At 45.8% G+C, this 16434-nt stretch overlaps 1 protein-coding gene across 3 annotated transcripts in view; it reads right to left on the bottom strand.

The window, feature by feature from the left end:
- Positions 1 to 14180, bottom strand: part of SLC29A4 (solute carrier family 29 member 4) — a 171453-nt gene extending 157273 nt beyond the window's left edge. The window contains exon 1 of one of the 3 annotated variants that reach the window (XM_069209982.1): positions 13744 to 14180. The gene's annotated coding sequence lies outside the window, so the exon portion shown is untranslated. The remainder of the gene's footprint in view (positions 1 to 13743) is intronic. The other 2 variants (XM_069209983.1, XM_069209984.1) reach the window with 2 other exon arrangements.
- Between the last annotated feature and the right edge of the window lie 2254 nt (positions 14181 to 16434).

The following is a 16434-nucleotide window of genomic DNA, read 5'->3' as shown; positions in this document are numbered from 1 at the left end:
ACACGTAGAAAGAGGAAAACACTTCTTGTGATTGTTTTTGTGCAGGAAGGTGTCCCTTCCTGCACAAAAACAATCATTCCCAAAACACAGGGCTCCCTTGCATTGTGGTGCCTGCATTGGTGCAATTTGTGTACCAGCGCAGGGGGAGAAGCAAGAAATGCGCAGTATCTTGTAGATATGGCGCATGTCTGCCCTTTCCTGGTGGCTCAGGTAGCACAGCAAGACACTTGCAGCACCACCCTGCACCATGGGCCTTATAAATGAGGCTCTGAGAGTGTGAGATTGGGAGTAAGTGAAGAGGACAGGGAAGCCAAACCATGGCGTTTGGTATACCATATCCCTAGAGACAAAGCATCCGAGGTGAATTATGATGTAGAAATGAGTGTGCATTTAGTTTGAGATGTAATTCCTTAATCCTTAAGAGGTGACTCTGTTTGCCTAATGATAATAGTCTAATTATGATGATCTGGATGACGTTTTGCACACCACCTTTCTCACAAACTACCTGTAGCTAAGAGGAGTGCATGCAGTGCTTAATTTGTTAATAAATAGGTGCCGGTGCTCAAAGCCCTTCTCTTAAACACGCGGCTGCTGTAATTAAGTCTGCCAGCACTGAATACAGAGGCAGCAATCCTGAAGCTATCTCGGGCCTCTTCAATCCATTTACGTGCACCCCTACCCCTTCAGCTCATCCTGCAACTTTCTACTTTCTCCCTTTATGACGCTTTTTAGATTTTCCTTCTTCCGTTTTTCCCTTATGTGTCTCTTGCTCGCAGCAAATGCTTGAGGCATAAGAATAAGCCCTGGCCCTCACAAATAAGTGCCAGTGCTCAGCACCGGTGCTCAGCACCGGAAACAACAAGCACAAATTAAGCACTGAGTGCATGTCAATGTCTGAACCTGCTTAATAAACATGCAGCTTTATCTCGTCGTAGTTTAGGCCAAATCTTATTGAACTATCAACCTTTTGTCACATTTAATAGTGAACTTCATTGTCGGACCTTCCCAGCTTCCCCTGTAATATTCATTTATAATCAATTTAGTTGTACCAATTGTTTAAGCCCTAAAATGGTTAAACACTCCGTTTATCACTAATTTTCCAAACAATCAATCCATGATGAATATGGTTCAAGCTACCAGTTAATTTATTTTAAATTAGTGATGAGTAAAAATAATACTTTACTGACAATGTTGGGCAAAATTAGGAAACTTCACTGTTTACAAAACAGATGACGTTTCCTATTTTTGCCCAATTGGGGTTACCCAAGTTAGGGTTAAGTTAAGAAAATGTACCATTTACAAAGAATGATAACGTTTTCTAGCTTTTCCCAAAGTTTAGCCCTAAGGGCCTTGCAGGAATGATGATTCCCTGATGCAGAATGTCCCAGGTAGTGTTTCCTATAGCAGAAAAGTGTTGAGTGTGGAGGCTGAACATCCACCACCTCAAGAAAGAAACATGGGAGGAAGGGCCCAGAGCAGATGGCAGCTCATTTTATGTTTTTTAAGCTTGGAAAGCAATGCATTTCCCAGTGTTTGAACAGTTTAGAAAATCCACAAAGGTGCAAGTCATCTAACTATACAGTACAACTTTACACCCCTGTACTTTTAATCAAATCAAATGTAATGTTGGGTTGTGGAAAGCAGAATCAATGTACTTTAATACATACATCTTTAGAACAAAAAATCCAAATTTTCCTTCAATTAGATCACACCGATAATGAAAAGGGAACCTCAAATAATTGTGTGCTTTAAAGCGTTCCATACTTTAGCATTTATTCTACAAATATTTGGGTAAGAATGCACCTTGAGTGCACAGCTTTAACGTTGGGTCATTACTCGAGGCCAGGCCCCCAAACACATACTTCTGGCTACGGGCCTGATCTGGACAAGTCCAATGTTCAGAAAGTGTGTTCCACTCACAGATACTGTGGCACAAATCTACAGAGCCTGTCGTGTAGGGCCATGGCTCAAAAAGCCTGTCAGCGAAATAATATCTTATCTTTGCTGCAGTTTTCGCAGTTTAAAATATTGTAAGCAACAGGTGGTACTATTACAAAAACTAATGGCACATCTTCTTAGAGGCGTTAATATCAGTGGTGCAACCGGTGCTGTTGCACCAGGGCCCAAAGGGATAGGGATCCCATACTTTCATGCAGGGCTGCGGTATACTTATCAGGCCTTTTTCACAAATTGTTTTGAGAGTGCTTGGGACCTGGCTGATTTGTGTTTACTCTGGGCAGGGGAGTCTGGCGGTAGGGGGCAAGCGGGCAGTTAAAACAACAAGGCGACCCAAGGAGCGTCCAGATCATAGAAACCACATGAAAACAAGCATTGGTAAGGCCAAAATATCTGACATGGACTACCAACTTTTCGACTGTGTCAATTCTTATTTTGCTTTGTCAGTAGATTTTGTAAAATGTTATTGCCGGGATCCTTGAGAGCATATGATAAAGCATGGCCTAAAAACACAAATATATGAGCCACTGACCCATGCTGTAAGTTGAAGAGGGGGGGAGAAAATGTGTGACACAGCAACAGACCAATGGATGAATACGGCTGGTTGAGAGTCTCTGTAAGTAATTATATTATGCATATCATTTTAGTAAAATCAAAAAGTCTTGGCTGACGCCAGACCTAATAATAGCTAGAAACATAGCACAGTGAGTGACGTTTTTCAGTTCACATGTAAACAATCTCTTTATATCTGTGTATACATACCTATCAATCTATACATATCTATCCTTACATATTTATGCATTTGTATTTAAACCTATTCATCTACACTGTAGCTATCTATCTACGCCTGCCTTTCGCATCTTTCTGTCTCTCTTCACCTCCCTATAACTTCCTACTAGGCGAAACCTTTTTACCTATCTATTTCTATCTATTCCTATAAATGTGTATCTGCTTACACCTGTCTATGTTCTGTTTATACCGTGATATTCCTATCTGCCTCTATGTTTGCCTACGTATCTCTATATAAGTCTGTGTATCAATCCTGCTATACCCTTCTATCAGTTTGCCTCTATCTATACCTATCTCTCCAATCTACCAGTCTATAGCTATCTGCCCCCACCTGTATCTCTGGCCCACTCTCTGCGCTGTACAATCCAAGCCCCTTTCTCTGTCCTTGGCCGGCTCTGTCTCGAGCCCTTCATTTCACTGTCCCTGACCACGTGCTGTCTGTCCGTTCTCTGTCACCTCTCGCTGCCCAGCTTCCCCGGCCCCTCCCCTTCTCCCAGTCTACCCCACATCTGTGGGGACCGCAGTCTCGGCCTTAAACAGTAGCTTATGAGCGTGCAGACCGGCTCTTGTTTTGATGACAAAAGATGAGGAATAGCGGTGGTGGTGTCACTGTGGAAACATAAATCTCGGAGGTGGTGTCACTCAGACTTGGTGTGGCTGTCAGGGGATGGGAGGCTGGTTCGTAGTGTGGCTGTCAGGGGATGGTTCGTAGTGTGGTTGTCAGGGGATGGGAAGCTGGTTTATAGTGTGGCAGTCAGGGGATGGTTCGTAGTGTGGCTGTCAGGGGATGGGAAGCTGGTTTACAGCGTGGCTGTCAGGGGATGGGAGGCTGGTTGAGGCTGTCAGGGGATGGGAAGCTGGTTGATAATATGGCTGTCAGGGGATGGGAAGCTGGTTTAGAACGTGGCTGTCAGGGGATGAGAAGCTGGTTTATAGCAGTCTGTCGGGGAATAGGAGGCTGCTTGAGGCTGTCAGGGGATGGGAAGCTGGTTGATAGTGTGGCTGTCAGGGGATGGGAGGCTGGTTGAGGCTGTCAGGGGATCAGAAGCTGGTTTATAGTGTGGCTGTCAGGGGATATGAAGCTGGTTTATAGCGTGGCTGTCAGGGGATGGGAGGCTGATTTGTAGTGTTGCTGTCAGGGGATGGGAAGCTGGTTCGTATTGTGGCTGTCGGGATGGTTCGTAGTGTTGCTGTCAGGGGATGGGAACCTGGTTTATAGCGTGGCTGTCGGGATGGGAACCTGGTTCATATTGTGGCTGTCAGGGGATGGTTCGTAGCGTGGCTGTCAGGGGATGGGAAGCTGGTTTATAGCGTGGCTGTCAGGGGATGGGAAGCTGGTTTATAGCGTGGCTGTCAGGGGATGGGAAGCTGGTTTATAGCGTGGCTGTCAGGGGATGGGAAGCTGGTTTATAGCGTGGCTGTCAGGGGATGGGAGGCTGGTTTATAGCGTGGCTGTCAGGGGATGGGAACCTGGTTTATAGCGTGGCTGTCAGGGGATGGGAAGCTGGTTTATAGCGTGGCTGTCAGGGGATGGGAAGCTGGTTCATATTGTGGCTGTCAGGGGATGGTTCGTAGTGTGGCTGTCAGGGGATGGGAAGCTAGTTTATAGCGTGGCTGTCAGGGGATGGGAACCTGGTTTATAGCGTGGCTGTCAGGGGATGGGAAGCTGGTTTATAGCGTGGCTGTCAGGGGATGGGAAGCTGGTTTATAGCGTGGCTGTCAGGGGATGGGAAGCTGGTTGATAGTATGGCTGTCAGGGGATGGGAAGCTGGTTCATATTGTGGCTGTCAGGGGATGGTTCGTAGTGTGGCTGTCAGGGGATGGGAAGCTGGTTTATAGCGTGGCTGTCAGGGGATGGGAAGCTGGTTTATAGTGTGGCTGTCAGGGGATGGGAAGCTGGTTCGTAGCGTGGCTGTCAGGGAATGGGAAGCTGGTTCGTAGCGTGGCTGTCAGGGAATGGGAAGCTGGTTGATAGTATGGCTGTCAGGGGATGGGAAGCTGGTTCATATTGTGGCTGTCAGGGGATGGTTCGTAGTGCGGCTGTCAGGGGATGGGAACCTGGTTTATAGTGTCGCTGTCAGGGGATGGGAAGCTGGTTTATAGCATGGCTGTCAGGGGATGGGAAGCTGGTTTATAGCGTGGTTGTCAGGGGATGGGAAGCTGGTTTATAGCATGGCTGTCAGGGGATGGGAAGCTGGTTTATTGTGTGGCTGTCAGAGGATGGGAAGCTGGTTTATAGTGTGGCTGTCAGGGAATGGGAAGCTGGTTCGTAGCGTGGCTGTCAGGGGATGGGAAGCTGGTTTATAGCGTGGCTGTCAGGGGATGGGAAGCTGGTTCGTAGCGTGGCTGTCAGGGGATGGGAAGCTGGTTTATAGTGTGGCTGTCAGGGGATGGGAAGCTGGTTTATAGTGTGGCTGTCAGGGGATGGGAAGCTGGTTCGTAGCGTGGCTGTCAGGGAATGGGAAGCTGGTTCGTAGCGTGGCTGTCAGGGAATGGGAAGCTCAGTGCTGGCGCAGCTGTAAGATGGAACCTTTGCCCTAGTGACATGGAGACAGGGACATTGAGTAAGAGGGAAGCTTGGGCCACTAGTATTATGAGAAAGGGAAACTCGCTTGACTGTCTCATCCAGTCAAGGTTCTGAGCTTTGAATTCTGGAACTTATAGCCCTGATCTGATAATGGGGTAAACTGGATGACAAATCCCAAATGCAAAGCAAAAACCTGGACCGATGGGCCACTTGAGGACCTGGGAAACCTGAGGGCTCTGACATTATTTTTACTTTGTCTGTGTCCTAAGGTGGGTCACTGTGAAGCTCAATGAGCAATTTATGAGTTCTAATACTTGTGAGCTGTCACAGATTCAAATAAAACATCTGCTGCCCTCATGCAACCTTTTATTTTGTAATTCTGAGACCCAGTTTCAGAAACATCAGTCATTGAGAGCGAAGTGGAAATGAAGGAAAGGCGATAGGTGCAGGGAGCGGGGAGCGGGGAAAGATGCAGCAGGGGCGGCTCCTTCGCAATGGTGAAGGAGCGTCACCTCCATGGCTAAGCCTGAGCTGAAAGATAAAACAATATTTTATTATCATTTTATCTTTCAGCTGCTGGCTCAGCCATCAGCAGGTGCAGGTGCAGGGAGGGTTGGGGCTAGGCCAAGAGAGGGAGGAGTAGAATCTGTGCACTAAGTGTGCATGTGTGTTTGGCCAGGTGTCTCATGTTGGCCAAACTCACATGCGCAGTTAGGTTTCTCCAACCCGGCTGGGCTACACAGCCGAGCTGGAGAAACTGCACAGACCCCAGGGCAGGGTCTGAGCAGCAGTCCAAGCTGCTCAGACCAATCCTAACACTGCTCTCATGCTAGGTTTAGCCTGAGAGCAGCACCAGGATTGCTAGATGCCTGTGCTGGTGTCCCAGTGAATGCTGGGAAACCAGAAGAAGAGCAGAGAAGATACGTGGCAGGCGTCAGTGACGGCAACAGGTACATTAAAAAAAATATATATATATTCCCCCTGTCTCCGTCCCTCCGCCCCTGCCCTTCCTCTTGAGATTTGCCGCGGCCACTGCTGAGATGCAGGGGGCAATGGAGAGATTGCAATGTACAAAAGAGAGATGCAAGGAAGACTGGAGAGTTTATTAATTTGGCTGGAGAGATACAGCTGTAAAACAAGAGGAAAGTTGGAGATACAAGGGAGAAAAGAGATAGAGGAAATAATGAAGAAATAATGAGGGGGTGGAAAGATTCTGGGGATTGGGCTGTTAATGAATGGCAGGAGAGATGCGGGAGATAAGGAAAAGCGTTTGGAGAGATACATAGAAGGATTGAGGTAATGTAGAGATACGGGACATTGTAGAAGTATCCAGGGGAGGATGGACAAATTCACATGATAGCAGAATGAAGGGAGTGAAGAGATGCACAAGAGAAAGTGATACATTACAAGGTAAAGGGACGAGAGGAGAGATACAGGAAAGAGCAAATTAAAGGATTGAGAGATACATGCAGTAAGGAAGAGGAGAGAGGAGAAATAGGGAGAATAAAAAGTACAAGGGAAAGAGGAGAGGAAGTGGGAATAGATTTGAAAAGTATGTGGAAAAAGCTCAAAGGTAACAGAATAGAAAGATAGAGGAGAGATTAGTCATAGGAAGATGCAGGAGGGAGTGGAGGGAAAATGAAAAGTGGAAGCTAGGGATAAACAGGATGCAAGAGGATGGCAGCTGCTGAGGTATGAATGGCTTAGATCATCTGCTGTTGCTTTCATCCCAAGCAGAGAACAACATATGCTACATGCTAATTATATTACTTCTAAGAGCACTGGATTTCTGCAGCTAAGCAATCACTCTTGTATTTTTTAGAAAAACAATGAAACACAAATGAATTGTGTGTATATATCTACAATGTTCTCAAAAGAGCATGTGGCTGCTAAAACTCGCAAAGATGCTGGGTAGTCTCCACAGATTCCTCACTAATTTGTTTTCTACAGACTGCGAGTGCCAGAATGATTTACTGAAATAGGTGAGGAAACTATTGAGAACTCATCAACACTGTGACCTAATTTTAGTTTTTTAAAGCACTAACTATATAATTTCTATGATAAAAAGAAAACCCTTCAGTTTTTTTCATTTACCGAATTATAATCTGCAAGAAATGCTTTTAGTATTACAGCTTTGATTCCATCAAGATGGAATTCAGATGTGCCACTCTTCTGTCATAAATACAAATTGTTAGCAGTCTAGTTGCTCATTTGAACTTTGTATTAAAGCAGCAGTTGATCCAGTTGATCACATGGGAATTTACTGACAGGCTACTTCTGGCATATCTGGCATATCTGGGGTATGTTTTTTCAGTATGCATGTCAGAATGTTTTACTGACATAGATAAGAAACATAGTTGAGAAATATGAATTGTCCTCATTTTAACTTTCTGGAGAGCTAACCATCATTTCTATACCAAAACAACCAACCTCTTTTTGTTAATTTCTCATTGGAATGCTTTAAGTTTTAAACTTTGATTCCCTAAAAATTGCTTCAAGTATGCAACAGTTTTATCATGAATACGGAATGTTAACACTCTCATTCATTGGAACACTGTGGGAAGCTGCAGTACAGCATTAGGGAATTCATTGACAGACTGCTGTTCCTATTGAAAGTACATGTTTTACTTAGAATATCAGACTTTGTTCTCACATGATGGATGGAGATAGTGTAAACTTATATCAAATGTGCTCAAATGTTAGCATTGGGAGCACCTTCCATAACCTCTTTGAGAAAGTCATTAAAGAAAACTGTTTCCTTCCAATCATAGTCCATCAAATCCCAGCAGAGGGTCAGAACACACCACATTTCATAAAATTAGAATGGTACCACAAACAAATGATTTACATTGTGGCTAAAATCTGTTAGCACACTTTATATGTATTCTTTTTGTGATCCTCAAAACCTGGCATTCACTACAATGCATTTCAGTGGGAACCATGTTCCAGAATCCTGTACTTTCTGCCACAATATGTTGTCCATGTTGTTCCCCAGCTCAAAAGTCTGCAGCTCTGGCCGTTACACCACATCCTCTACCCATGTTGTGGCCAGCAGGTAAGTGGGGTTCCTTTTGGTTCCCCCACTCCATAATCACCATGGGTTCATTTTGGGGATGCAGGCACCTTGCCCATGAGTTCAGTAATGCCCGCCACAGCATAATATTCAGGTTGTGGCCAGCCAATCAGGATTGACTAGCCCCTCGTAAAATGGTCAGTCAGAGCACATCTGGACACCGAGCGCAGTTCATATGTCACTGTCTTCTTAACACCTTCATGACTACCCAGAGCACTCTTTAAACATGAATTTCTCAAAAACAGCTGAATGGGTTACAACAACAGCTGAATAGATTTACAACAAATAATGAAAAGCAAAATTTCGGAGTAACGTTCTAACATTTTCCTCCTACCTCCCCCTCTTTTCTTGGTCCCTGCTCAAAGGATCACACGAAAACTCTTTCGGAAGGAGCTAAGGTGGGTGAATTTTTTTGTTTGGAAAGTTTCCAGAAGATCTGTCAAACTGCACTAAAGTTATTAGTGAAACAAAAAATGCCCTTCCTATGGAAACTCTAACCTACCTATAATATAAGTACACAGTGGCAACCACCACTGTGCTAGTATATTACCCAGTGGTGGTCGCCACTGGGTAGTTATTGCTTGGCCAGCTGTTCCATAGAATTGCTAACAACTTTGGCACCATTTGACAAATATCCACAACACTTTCCAAAAATGTGCTACTTTTTGACTAGTTTGTGCATGAAAAGTTTTGGGTTGATCTGTCAAGCGGGGGCCACGTCATCAGTGATGTCATCAGTGATGTCATATATGATTCCATAAAAATGTCATGAGTGATGTATTAAGTGTGGTCATAGGCAGTGCATGGCAGGGGTGCAAGCTCTGCTAACTATAACTGATTAATTTCTTTGTTTCTTTAGTTCAAAACATTAATGTTGTCGCTGACATATTCACCTAAATATAACTTTACTTGAACCTTTTGTTTTTTCAGTGAAAGTATATATATATATATATATATATATATATATATATATATATATATATACACACACGCACACACGAAATTTCTATAGTCTAGCCAAAAGGCAGTGGAGGGCTGTATACGGTCGCAGGCAAGTTTAAAGTCAGCATTTAATAGGAAAGTAAGCTGAGTTGTGGATGGTTAATACATTGTGATGTAATGTTCTTTAAAGAGATTTTCAACTCTTTCCTGCATTAGAGCAGTGTTGTGGTGAACCTGATGGATAGTGGGTTGTTGTTCCTGATTATGGGTGCATAGATGAAAAGTTATTTTATCTTGTTTTCTTTTATTCAACATCTGCAATCTGATGGTGTCCTCGCTGTGGGTGGGCCGGTCTGAGAACCATCAGAGGTGGTGATCGTCTCTGCTAGATAAATGGTGGATGCTGGTTGTGATGGCTTTGAAGATGGTGTGGATCGGCAAGGGGGGGCCAATGGAGCTCTATTAGGATGTTGATGACGTGATCATATTTCTTGCAATGTATAGGATACCCCAAGAAGTGCCAATAAGGAGTCTAGGGGCCATGAAGTATGCCATTACTACTATCAAGACACAAGAGTACCAGGGCTTGAATACCAGTTCTGGAGATGCCCATGTGAACATATTGGTGCTGGTTGGAAAGGTAGGAAAAGAATCAGAGAAGGACATCGCCATTGAATCTCATTCACGACTCGAGGGTGCATGTGAGTGAGGGAGAGTAGGCTGTGTCACAGGCAGTTAGAGGTCCAGCAACATCAGGAGGCAGAGGCCATCTTCATCTCTGTATTTATGTGTCAAATATGAATGCAACATGTTTCACTCATAAATATACACAATCCTTCAGCAAGAAAAAGCCCACACTCCAGGTACACTATTGTTAGATTTGTATCATATCAGTGTCCTGGGATAAGAGTAATTTTAATATTGAATAGTTTTAAGAACCACACATGCACACATCCGAAGAAAACGCATATAGGATAATAGTAAATTGTGATTGTCTTATGCATTCATTATGTGATTGCCATGATAATACCAATAAACATTAATGACCAGCACCTACCCTATATGCAGTTTTGTTTCGGAACACAAAGGATCATACTCCTCTTGTTACTTATGATGACTTATGGGCTGTGATAGTAACAAACACAGAGGACAACCACTAACTTGGATGTTTAACCTGAATGTATTTATTAATATTGTGTCCAATTTTCTTTAAACGATATTTTATATACATGCATTTAGTCCTCTATCTTTGACTAATATCACATAGGGATCATATGCTTGTAAATAGTATGGATCGATGTGAGAAGAAAAGACTATGGGGGTCATTACAACCCTGGTGGTCTTACGTTGTGTAATTATGACCATGGCGATTACCGCCATGGTCATCCGCCGGTTCTCCGTTCCGCCCGCCAGGGCGGAGACGACCGCTGGGCTGGAGACCTGGGTCTCCAGCCCGGCGGCGTCATTAGACCGCCGGCGGTATTTGGACCCGGCTTACTGCCGTGGATTTCCAGCGGTTTGACCCGCCATGAAATCCATGGCGGTAAGCACTATCAGTGCCAGGGAATTCCTTCCCTGGCACTGATAGGGGTCTCCCCCACCCCGACTCCCTCCCCTACACCCCCACCACCCCTGCCACCCCCCAAAGGTGGCAGGGCCCCCCTCCCGACCCCCAACATCACATCACCCATACCCACACGACACGCACGCAGGCACCACCTACACACTTACACGCACACACGCCGACATACATGCCTACATCCACACACACAGTCAGGCACGCACACCCACATTCAAACATACACGCACACATCCATACGGACATACCCACAGACATACACGCACTCATTCCCATACACACAACACCCCCGCAAGCATACACACACTCACACACCCCCTCTACATACGCACACCCCCATGCACCCACACAACACCCCCCCCCTCACGGACGATCGACTTACCTGGCCCGACGATCCTCCGGGAGGGGACGGGAGCCATGGGGGCAGCTCCGCCGACACCACACCGCCAACAGAACACTGCCACGGCGAATCACAGGACGTGATTCGCTGGGCGGTGTTCTGTTGGCGTGGCGGTGGAGGTGGAGCAACCTCCACTTCCCCGCCTCCCGCCAGTATGGCTGTTGGCGGCTCTCTGTCCGTAAAAGGACGGAGAGCTGCCAACGGTCATAATAGGCCGAGCGGAAAACCGCCACCACTGGCGGTCTTCCGCACGGCGTTCCCTCGGCGGTCTTCCAAAAAGACCGCTGAGGTCAAAATGACCCCCTATGACATTCTATGTGTATTCAAGTCTGTTTTCACTGTTGTAGATAGACAGATAGGTATACTTATGGATATATAGATATGTATATAGATATATAGTATAGTATAGTATCATTTTAAGCAGGTTCCTCCATTAATGCTCACATCATAACATACTCTCCTGTTTTGATGCTGCAAGGCTTAAAATATTCTCTTCATATACATTTCAGCATGCATCGTATAATGCTAACAGCTTCGGCAGTCTTGCAAGTAAAATATATATGTATTCTTCACTGTACACTAAACCAAGCAATCTCTTGCAAATGCATTCATTTCAAGTGTCTTTTCAAATGTTCATAGAAGAAATGTTTGACACTGGGAGGTCAACGTTCTATACAAAGTTAGTTTCTTCAGAAAGATAAGCTTTGATTGCTCCTATTCTTACAAAGCATCTACTGTTATTGTCACCATATTCATAATGCCTTCCCTTAGCATGTGTTTCACTCTAGTGGAGCCATTAGAATAAGGCAGTTAGAGATGAGCCTGCAACATATATCTTCTGCATCACAGCTGAACGCCAATATTTTCTTATCTACGCATCTAATGGCCTGTTTCTTCAACAGAAATCCTCATATGGTGTTCAGGCCCTTAGCCTGGAAAATTCTCAGCCCAGTTTAGAAATCATAGATTACTGTTTCATAGACTCTATGTTGAAATGACCTTATATAGGAAAACAATTGGACATATATTCACTGGGTCTATTAAAATAGATTTAGCCCCTCATTACGAGTTTGGTGGCCCCTCCACGGGACAGCCAAACGTGCAGGGAGGATGCCACCAACATGTCTGTGGAACCCCCCCACCCACCCCCAACCCAAGCGTACTACAATGTTCCCGCCAGACAGTCTGGCGGAAAGCATGTTATTATATAGCACTTGGTTCCTTCAAGGGAGCAGAGTGCTACAGAGGGGCCCGTCCAGCCCTCTCGTAATGCGCACTGCCTGCAAATTCTGCAAAGCATCTGAGAGATTTTCCCCACTCATGCTGATGGTACACCAAGGGTGATTTTGCACCTCAGAGTGCCATCAACTAAATGGCAGGTTATGCTGATGCAGACATTTTACACCTTATGTCACATCTTAGTACCACATGTTATCCTGCACTGATACCCAACAGCTACACATTGCAACTCTCCCATATTGAATTTGCTTCTCAGTATCAAAATCGGACATATTTTCTACTTGATCCTATTATGTCCAAAAAAATTAAAAAAGAGCTTCTTATCAGAACAGACTCAAGGATGTATGCATCACCAGAAATACCCGCAAACCCTAAAATCATTGAGCCCAATCCGGAAACCTTAATCAGTGACAAATACCAGAGTTTTCTATTAATCAAGCCTAGTACGCTGTTCTTCATTTCCTAACCTTGTCTTACAGCAGTGCAAGCTTGAAAAAAAAGTAGTGGATGGACACAAAAAGCACAGAAAGACTCACGTTGGATAGCGACGCAGGGATAACTAGTATGTGTACGTTTGTGGATGCTTTAAAGCCTGATGTATTGGCTTTGTCAATCCTTATTTTGATAATGTCCCGCTAGTTGTAAATTCGATAATTCCAAACAACTGACGTCGAACAGTGCGCCGGTGTTATATAGTGAGACTACCAGGAGGTGGCGCCAGAGACACAATATAAACCTGAAGCGAAAGCTCTTCTCTAATTACATGTGCACAATAATTAAGAAAGAATATGGATATAAATGGAAACCCACGTCGGCTAAATCTCGGTTATGAAAAGGCAAACCTTGGCATCACCAAGTCACGCTTCCTCCTCTTCGGGGTCTGGCATGTCAAAGTGCATAGAGTTACAATTTCACAAGTCTTTTTTCGACAATTATGAATAAACACATTCTTTCTAATTGTTTTTCTTGCATATTCAGTGTCAGTTTGTGGTTGTTGATTGACGTGCTTTCCGTGAGAACGCTGCTGCCAGCGTTGCCATTTTTCAACACCAAGATGCAATTTAATTCCTTTATTCCATTTATGATCCTTTCTGACTTCATATTCCTTTTTTTCTCGAGTTTATATTTGTACATCCCCCCCTTCTTTGGTATCCGCATAACTGTATGAAAGAGACAAAGAGCCCCCATCGCGCCCCCCCGCCCCCATCTTCGTTGCCAACAGGTTTCTCCCCTCTTACCTCTTGGCTGCTGGAAGCAGCCCCTCTGGCAGGATGAGGAGTTCAGGGCCAGAGATCCCTCTGCGGCCTCCTCCTCCTCCTCACCCGGGCACCCTGGACCACCCCTGCATCTCCCATCTCATACCCCGCTCCCTGCAGCCCGTGTCCTCTTCCGGAGGCGACCAGTCAGCTGCACCAGAGACCCTTCTGCATCTGAGTGCAGCAGAGGTACACAGAGCCAGCCCACACGTCCTCCTCCTCCTCTCGCTCCTTGTCTCCCCTCCTCCCCCGGCCGTAGATGGATACCACCCACTGCAACAGCAGGGTGCCTCCGAGCACCGGCGCAGGAAGGATGCCCCACGCTTCTGTGTGCATCCACGCAGTGCCAGTCTGATATGAGGTGTGGAGAGCAGGCGTGGGTGCCCTGGCCCCGTTCTCTGCAGCTTCTGAACACCACTAGCTAGGTACCACCTGAAAGAATGCAAAGTATCCCTCATCCGAGTACAGATGCCGCCCTACCAGACCGTGTAAGATCCTTCCACCCCGCCTCAAAGAAAGCGGTGCGGTGTGAGATCCTCGGCAGCAAGTTCGATGTGCCTTAGAAACCGAGGATCTCGAGGCGCTGAGCTGCCGCCCTAGGGACACTAACTTTCATCCCCGAATTGCCCCCCTAATCGCCTCTCCGAGTCTGCAGCGGACGGATGCAGTAATTCGAACAATATTTCGTTGCACTAGCTTCCACCCTCGGCTATACAGTTTTGAAGATTGAGTGAGCGTGCGTGCGAGTGACCCTTGCAGCCCCATTGATTTGGTCAATAACATATATAGCGCTTACATATACCCCAGAAGCGAAGCGATTTATAATAATTATTATTAATATTATCATCCCCTTGGAATCCTGTGTGCAGGGGCCCTATATGCCCCCCCTTACATATGAGTATCGCGTGCAGGGCAGAATTCACAGGTCCATAAATAGTGGACTCTATCTTACAGGCCAGAAATTCTGAATAGTACAATTGCTTTGCAATGGGCCTGCACTGCAGGGCGAACCCATCTCCCTCCGCCACGGATCAGGGGGGGATGCAGTGCTCAAAACTGCCAAGCAAAATGGACCCCGCCACACTCCCTCCCCTTCTGCCCTCTTCGATCCCTCACCCACCCCACGCAGGAGCCCTCACAGATATTTACCACCTGCGCAAAACAGGTGGTAATTGTCTTCATTAAACCCTATGAAACAGGGAATCAAGGGTGAAATATCTGGAAACCCCTGGTCTGCACAGTTACTCTTCATTCTATGGGGCAAACTTGAAATTGCCGAATTTCCATGCGATGATTCTGGCCGATATCCCTAATCCCAGCATGGAAGTCCACATTTTTGTAATTGGGACCCTATTGTTCTTTTCTATTCTAGCTACAGCTTTCCATGATTTTACAAGTCTTAAGACTGGCAGACATAATGGTAATAGCATGGATTACCTTCCCTGGGTTGAGCCAGCATCTATGATGAAAGCGGAATTCCTGGCATTCCTTTGCCAAAATCTTGTTTGCTGGCGGATGTTTCGCCAACTCAGAACCCATGATAACCATAGCTTTTCCACATGTGGTCACAGAAAATTCCTGGGGATCGTTCCCTAGTACCTTCCGCCTACCAAGCATGCAGACAGGCAGGGGGAATCTAGGAGCGTCCCCTGATGGGTGGGGATTCCTGTGGACTCCCATGCTCTTTCTACTGCATGCACATGTATGAAACAACTACAAAGAGGTGTGAGGGCCAGGGAAGACAACATGGGAATTCCTGTTGTCAACATGACCAGAGATAAGGATGGCTACGTGGTGAGCACTGAGAGTATTCTAGGTTCAGGGATTATCAGGACCCATTCAGAGGCCATGGGGTACCTGGAGTTCAAGCTTGGGCCTTGAGACCTTTTACCTCTGATACTCCAGAGCCTCACATACTATGACTTTGCAAACTGGGTGCAAAGTACACTCTTTCTGCACTTGACTTTCAGGGTTGCGGGTGTGAGGAGTCCAGAGCTACTCAGGGAGGTAGTGTGGGGGTTAGAGACTCAGATCTCAAGCAGTCAATCAGCAGATGCAATAACTACTGTCCAGCCCAGTGGTTTCTATTTTAAAATGAGAAGGGCTTTAGTCACACACCGAAATGTAATGCTACACACAGGAAACATTAACACACGATATAGTTCTAAGGCAGGTGCTATTGGTTTCTAAACACACAGAAACATCCAGGCATCAATCTGGCACAGGGTGAGTTCACTGTAAAATAGGGCAAGCAACTTTCTAGTCCTGTGACCCATAGGATAACCCATGTACTTTTCATTGCTATGGTTCTTTATCATGAGTCAATCCCACTTGGTTAATTAACCCTCTGAAGTTTTAGCAAAGGGAGACATAGTTAATGTTCAAGACCATGCACCTTATGTCACCTGGTGGATCTGGCTCTTGAAATACACAAGTGTGTCATGGCTGGTATCCAAAGCATGGGTAAGCAGTCCTGATCCGACTCCCAATACTGCAGACTAGGGGTCCCCTCCTCGTCCTCTGACTGTTGGCATTGGTGTGTATGCGGGATTTGGGTGGGGGCAGGATGGTCCGGCAGCACCTGAAGGTGCATTGGTGATAAGAACCTTCCCAACAGTGCGGAAAGAGTGGCCAATGTCATAGCAAAGTCAACACCGGGTCTTTGGCCTCTGG

The sequence above is a fragment of the Pleurodeles waltl genome, chromosome 10, assembly GCF_031143425.1.
Source record: "Pleurodeles waltl isolate 20211129_DDA chromosome 10, aPleWal1.hap1.20221129, whole genome shotgun sequence".
Lineage (NCBI taxonomy): Eukaryota > Metazoa > Chordata > Amphibia > Caudata > Salamandridae > Pleurodeles > Pleurodeles waltl.
Note: the sequence above shows the minus strand (reverse complement) of the source record. Positions and strands in the feature narration are given on the sequence as shown.